At 38.5% G+C, this 7,495-nt stretch overlaps 1 pseudogene; it reads left to right on the top strand.

Moving 5' to 3' along the window:
* Positions 1 to 588: 588 nt before the first annotated feature.
* LOC128112712 (proteasome subunit alpha type-3-like) lies at positions 589 to 4,604 on the top strand (annotated as a pseudogene).
* The last annotated feature ends 2,891 nt before the right edge of the window (positions 4,605 to 7,495 follow it).

The raw sequence follows: 7,495 nt of genomic DNA on the forward strand, positions 1-7,495 counted from the left end.
CCTAAATATAGCCTGTTGAGTCCATATAATGTTACTAGTATGCATATTTTTAGAGATAACTATTTGACACTGAACAATCTGTTGGTGTGCTTTTCCCTGAGGACTACTTCTCCCACTCAACAGCTTTACTCAGTTGCCTGCAATTCTTTGTTTGGGGCTAATTCCTAATGGTCTTTTCCCTATCCACTTTGGCAGGTTCATTGGTGTCATCTGTATTCAGCTCATGTTCAGGTGGTCATGTTTATGAAATTTTATGGGTATAGCTTCTGATGTTACTAGGAGACAAAATCCCTGATCCTTTGGCTCTTACAGTCTTCTCCCAATGTTCCTTGAACCTTAGGTTCTGAAGTGTTTTGTAGATGTATCCACTGGGACTGGGGTCCACAACTCTACATTTCTGTTGGTTGTGGTTTTCTGTAGTCTATTGAAAAGAGAAGTTTCCTTGATGAGGGGTGAAGACTACATTTATTAAACTCTCAAATCTAAATAATAACAGTAATGATAATGTGTAAGAAACTTCCTTTATTTGATAAAATTCAACATTAAGGTATAAAGACAAATGTTTATAGATTGCTGTTTGGGATTGTCTTAGGGTTACTATTGCTGTGATGAAACATCATAATCAAAAGCAAGTTGGGGAGAAAAGGGTTTATTCAGTTTGTAATTGCACATCATAGTTCACCATCAAAGGAATCAGTACAGGAGTTCAAGTAAGGCAGGAATCTGGTGATGCAAAGGCCATGGAGGAGTGCTACTTACTAGCTTCCCCTCATGGTTTGCTCAGCCTGCTTTCATATAGAACCACCAGTCCATTAATAGTACCACTCACAATGTGCTGCCCCCCATCAATAACTAATTAGGAAAATGTCTTACAGCTGGATATTCTTTTATTTTATTTTATGTAGCTGGAGTTTTCTCCAGTCCTGCCTGGCCCACGGTCAGGACAAATCTCTCTCACCCACCAATCCCATAGTACTCAGACCCCACCGAGTAAACACACAGAGACTTATTTTGCTTACAAACTGTATGGCCGTGGCAGGCTTCTTGTTACCTAGTTCTTCTATCTTAAATTAACCCATTTTTATTAATCTATACTTTGCCACATGGTTCGTGGTTTATTGGTACTTTACATGTTGGTACTCCTGGTGGTGGCTGTCAGCGTCTCCTGACTTAGCCTTCCTGTTCCCAGAATCCTCTTCTCTGCTTGTCCCGTCTATACTTCCTGCCTGGCTACTGACCAATCACCATTTTATTTATACAGAGCGATATCCACAGCAATTTTACATACCAACCACAGTTTTCCCTCCCTCCTCTCACCTTCCCCTACCTCCCTTCTACCCTCCATTCACTCCTCCCTCTCCATTCAGATGGAGTAAGGTCTCCCTTGGGAATCAACAAAGCATAGCATATCAAGTTGTGATAAGACCAAACTCCCTGTCTCCCACATCAAGGCTGAGCAAGGCATCCCACCATAGGGAATAGGTTCCAAAGAGCCAGCTCATGCACCAGGGACAGGTTCTGGTCCCACTGCTAGGGGTCCTACAAAAGACCAAGCTACACAACTGTCACCCAGATGCAGAAGGCCTAGGTCAGTCCCATGTCAGCTCCCTAGCTGTCTGTCCAGAGTCCATGAGTTCCCACAAGCTCAGGTCAGATGTCTCTGTGGGTGTTCCCATCATGATCTTGGTGCCCCCTTGCCCTTATAATCCCTCCACCCTCTCATCAACTGGACTCCCAGAGCTTGTCCCAGTTCTTGGCTGTGGATCTCTGCTTCAGCTTCCATCAGGTACTGGATGAAGGTTCTATGATGACAATTAGGGTAGTCACCAATCTGATTACAGGGGAAGGCCAGTTCAAGCACCCTCTCCATGATTGCTGAGAGTCTTAGCTGGGGTCATCCTTGTGGTTTCCTGGGAGTTTTGCTGGTACCAGTTTTCTCCCTATCCCCACAATGGCTCCCTCTATCAAGATGTCATTTTTATTACTCTCTCCCTTCATTTCACCCCCCAACTTGACCATCCCAATCCATGTTCCCATTTCCCTATCCCCTCTCCTCTACTTCCTCCACCCCCAGTTTACCCAGGACACCTCATTTAATTACTCTTCCCGGGAGATCAATACATGTCCCTCTTAGAGTCCTCCTTGTTACATAACTTCTCTGGGGCTGAGGATTGTAGTCTGGTTATCCTTTGCTTTACATCTAATATCCACTGATGAGTAAATACATACTGTGTTTGTCTTTCTGGGTCTGGGTTACATCACTCAGGATGATTTTTTTTCTAGTTCTATTCATTTGCCTGCAAATTTAATGATGTCATTGTTGTTTTTTTTTTTTTACCACTGGGTAATACTCCATTGTGTAGATATACCATTTTTTCTTTTTCCATTCTTCAGTTGAGGGGTATCTAGGTTGTTTCCAGGTTCTGACTACTATGAATAATGCTGCTATGAACATAGTTAAGCAAGTGTCCTTGTGGTATGGTTGAGCATCCTTTGGGTATATGCCCAAGAGTGTTATCACTGGGTCTTAAGGTAGATTGATTCCCAATTTTTTGAGAAACCATCATACTGATTTCCAAAGTGGCTGTACAAGTTTACACTCCCACCAGCAGTGGAGGAGTGTTCCCCTTACTCCACATTCTCTCCAACATAGGCTGTCATTAGCGTTTTTGATCTTGGCCATTCTGACAGGTACAAGATGGTATCTCAGAGTCATTTTGATTTGCATTTCCCTGATGACTAAGGATGTTGAACACTTCTTGAAGTATATGTTATTAAAATTATATATGTGGACATTGCCATGGCATAGGAACAGCACTTCAGGCCAGGAAGTGCTCCATGGTCTGCCAGGTTAGCACCATGAGGTCTGTTGAAATGGGATATGACCTGTTAGCTTCTACATTCTCTCCTAATGGAAGAGTTTTTCAAGTTGAATATGCCATGAAGGCTGTGAAAAATAGTTGTACAGCTATTGGGCTCAGAAGTAAAGATAATATTGTCTTTGGGGTAGAAAAATTAGCTCTTTCTAAATTTTATAAAAAAGGTTCCAATAAATGACTTTTTAGTGTTGATTGACATGTTAGAATGAGAGTAGCAGGTTTATTGGCAGAAGCTCATTCATTAGCAGACATAGGAAGAGAAAAAGCATCCAATTTTAGACCTAACTTTGGCTAAAATATTCCTATAAAACATCTTTCAGACACTGTGGCCATATATGCACATGCTTATATATCTACAGTGCTGTCAGACATTTTGGTTGAAGTTTCATGTTAGGGCCTTACATTGCAAATGGTGGTGCACAGCTCTATGTAGTTGACCAGTCAGGTGTTTCTTGTGGCTACTGGGGCTGTACCATTGGCAAAGATAGGCAAGCTGCAAAGACAAAAATAGAAAAGCTTCAGATGAAAAAAATGACCTGTTGTGACATTGTTAACGAGAGGAGCAGAGAAATACGCAAAGGAAAGAGCAGAGAAATACGCAAAGGGAGGAGCAGAGAAATACGCAAAGGAATCTTTGAAGGAAAAGGATGAATCAGATTGTAACAATATGTAATATTTTCTTCACCATCTCTTCTGTTTTACATTTCTATGACAGCACCTTATAACATTTAACACCACATATTATACATACCCACTGACCAATTTTCATTAAATTTCTGTCTTATACACATTTAACTAATGTATGATTGAAAATATTTTTAGGATAATTGAGAATATTTGCTTAGCGTTAAAATGTTGATTAATGTTTGATTAAATTCTTAGTGCCAAGATTGAGGAAGAATTGAGTCCACAATTTAAATGCTGGGCTATCCTGCAAAAACCTTAGTGAAAACACTGTGCAAAATGCTTTAGAATTTAAATTCCCATCTTGTCTTATCTACAATTAAAATTTTTTATATTAAAAAGCTATACATGTATATTTATTCACTAAATAATGTGCATTATAGGGTTTTTGCTTTGTTTTTCAAAACAAGGTTTCTCCGTGTTTCATTCCTAGCTGTTCTGGAACTTGCTCTCTAGATCAGACTGGTCTTGCACTCACAGAGAAACACCTGCCTCTACCTTTTGAGTGCTGGGATTAAAGGTGTGCATCACCACTGGCAAGCTGCATTATAGGGTTTTTAAAGGTACATAGTTAATAGTATGATTCCTTGTAGAATCACTTTTCAGACATACATGTTCTTACATTACCCACTCCCTCCTCCTGCACTTATCTTCCTCAAGGATCCCCCTGTTTTCCCATTACCCTATCAGATCACTTGTATTTGCCATTCTGCCTTTACAGTCTTCCCATCTTCTTCTGTATTTATCTCTTTCTCTATGCCCAAGGAGGTCTCCTTTCACATCTCCCAGATTAGATCACTTGTATCTGGCTATTTTACTTTACTTTACCCTCTTCCCATCTTCTGTGTTTACTTCCTTCTTACTCCTTAAGGATCCCCTCAATTTCCCATTTACCCAATTAGATTATTTATACCTTGCTATTTCCCACTCAATTTATCCCCAACACCCCTTTATACTGAAAATGGTTCAGTTTTGCTTTCCTGTTCTATAGTTGCTTTGGAACTAGAAGCCTTCAACAAGAGAGAATATGCAACATTTGCCTTTATGGGTCTGGGTTACCTCACTCAATACGATATTTTTTAGTTCCATTTATTTACCAATTTCATCTATTGCCTGCAATGTTATGATTTTGTTTTCTTTTTTTTTTTTTTTTTGTTTTTTCGAGACAGGGTTTCTCTGTGTAGCTTTGCGCCTTTCCTGGAACTCACTTGGTAGCCCAGGCTGGCCTCGAACTCACAGAGATCCGCCTGGCTCTGCCTCCCGAGTGCTGGGATTAAAGGCGTGCGCCACCACCGCCCGGCGATTTTGTTTTCTTTTAACTCTCAAAAGTATTCCATAGCCTACATATTATTTGTAAAGAAGAATCAGTCAGCTGGATGGTAGTAATGCATGCCTTTAATTACAGTACTTGGGAGGCAGAGGCAGGTAGATTTCTGAGTTTTAGACCAGCTTGGTCTACAGAGTGAGTTCCAGGACATCCAGGGCTATGCAGAGAAACTTTGTCTCAAAATTATCTACCCTCAAAAAGAATTAGTTAAGTAAGAATCACTGAATTTTATTTAATGCTCTACCTTTACAAATGGAAATCCTCAATAAGGTCTGTTCATGCCCTAATATACTTCTAAAATGTAATCTATGAGGATAAGGGTATTTGCATATGTAATTGTGTTAAGGATGTTAAGATGTAATCATTTTTAATTACAAAGGTGGTCACTTACTCCAAATAATAAGTATCTTTATAAGGGCAGAAGAAGATACAGAGTGAGTAGAAAGCTATGTAAAATGGGTCCACAGAATGGAATGATACAAACATAAAAAATACTGACAATCACCAGAATCTGGAGATGGTAAGGGTCATCCTCTTTTCTTATGCCTTTAGAAGGAATACAGCCTTATCAACATCTTGATCTCATAATTTTACCACTAGAACTGTGAGAAACTGAATTGGTTATTTTGAGCTAGCACATATGTGGTAAATAGGCATGAAAATGAATACAAATACTTTTATATAATGTTTGATTTTTAATCTTTTAGCTATTTTAGTACATTTTAGTGCAAAAAGTCAAATAACTATTTGGTTTGAATAAAAAATGTTCCATGTAGTCTCAGGCATTTGAACACTTTATTCCCAACTGGTAGTGCTGTTTGTGGAGGATTAGGAGGTTCAAACTTGTGTATAGGACACATGTCACTTGAAGTAGGCTTTGAGAGCTTAAAGACTCACCCTATTTCTAGGTTTCTTTCTCTAATTTATGCTTTTAGTTTCAAAATGTGAGTTCTCAGCATCCAGTTTCTGATACCATGCCTTCTGCTTGATGCCACACTTCCCCTCCATGGTGGATTCTTAAATTTTCTGGAGCTGTTGGCCAAATAAATTTTTCCTTCTATGTGTTGCCTTGATCATGGTGTTTTATCACAGCAGTAGAGACTAATTCAAACTGTGAATTTGGGAGGAGAGTCACACAGATCACCACCAGTCTTTGAACTCATTCTGGAGTGTAAACAGTAAATATATCAACTAATAATTAAGAAAACATATTAAATCTGGGTCATGGTGTCACACACCTTTAATCCCAGCACTCAGGATGCAGAGGCAGTTGGATTTATATGAGTTTGAGGCCAAAATCTGGTATGCAGAGTGAGTTCCACAACAGGAAGGGCTACACAGAGAAACCCTGACTTGAAGAACACACACACACACACACACACACACACACACACACACACACACACACACAGATAGAGAGAAGAGAGAGAGAGAGAGAGAGAGAGAGAGAGAGAGACAGAGAGACAGAGAGACAGAGAGACAGAGAGACAGAGAGAAAACATATTAAGAAAAAATAAATTTGACTATAAAGATTCCATGTTGTGGCAGCTGTAATATGGTAGTTGAATGGCACTGATAGGTTCACATATTTGAATGCTTTGTTCTTGGTTGGTGCAGCTATTTAGGAAGGATTAGGAATTGTAGACTTATTGGAATTGTGTCACTGTGGGTAGGCTTTGAGGTTTCAAAAGTCTCACACTATTTGCTTTGTGTTTCCTGCCTCCTTCTTACAGATCCAGATGTGAGTTCTCTATTGTTCCTACCATTATACCTTTGCTTAATCACCCTGAACTCTAACTCTCTGTAATCATAAGCTCAATTAAAAACTTCCTTTTACAAGTTGCATTGGCCCTGGCATTTTTATCACAAGAACAGAAAATTAACGAATACAGATGTCTTTAAATGAATGAAAGTTGGTGTATGGTAAGGTGTTCCTATAACCTCAGCATTTTGGAGGGTGAGAGAGAAGGACCAGAAAGTCAAAGCCATCTTAGGATACACAGCAAGACCCTAACTTAAAAGAAGAAAAGAAAGAAATGATTGAAATTGTATGAACATGATTCAGAAGACATGTTTTACTTTTAATTAGCCTCTATAATATATGACCACATATAAATATTCTATATTCTTTAATGTAATTCATAATAGAATATATGTGATTGTAATATACATCAGATTCTTCTAACACTGAGAAAATATTCTTCTGATTGAAAATATTATAGTCATAAAATATGTGAGATGATCTGTATGAGTGGATATCAATTTACTCAACATCAGAGAACTCATACTGGTAAAAACCATAATGATGCAAAGAATTTAAAAACATGTTGAAATTTAACCAATTTCTACCAGAACATAATATATTTTTCTTGGTGAGAAACCATAAGTATCAAGAATGCAAGAAAAAAATGTTATCAGTGTAAATAGTCAGCATCTGAGAATTCATACTGGATATGAAATTTTATGAAAATAAAGAACATAAAAGTCCCTTTGAACTAGTTAAATTTGTTCTGAAAATGAGAAAATTCATACTGGGTATTGTTATGCATGATAGCAATATGAGAAAACTTTTATTGTATTTGAGATACTAAGTATTAAAACCTTC

Source organism: Peromyscus californicus, unplaced genomic scaffold (assembly GCF_007827085.1).
Source record: "Peromyscus californicus insignis strain IS unplaced genomic scaffold, ASM782708v3 Scaffold_17__1_contigs__length_78620276, whole genome shotgun sequence".
Taxonomy (NCBI): domain Eukaryota; kingdom Metazoa; phylum Chordata; class Mammalia; order Rodentia; family Cricetidae; genus Peromyscus; species Peromyscus californicus.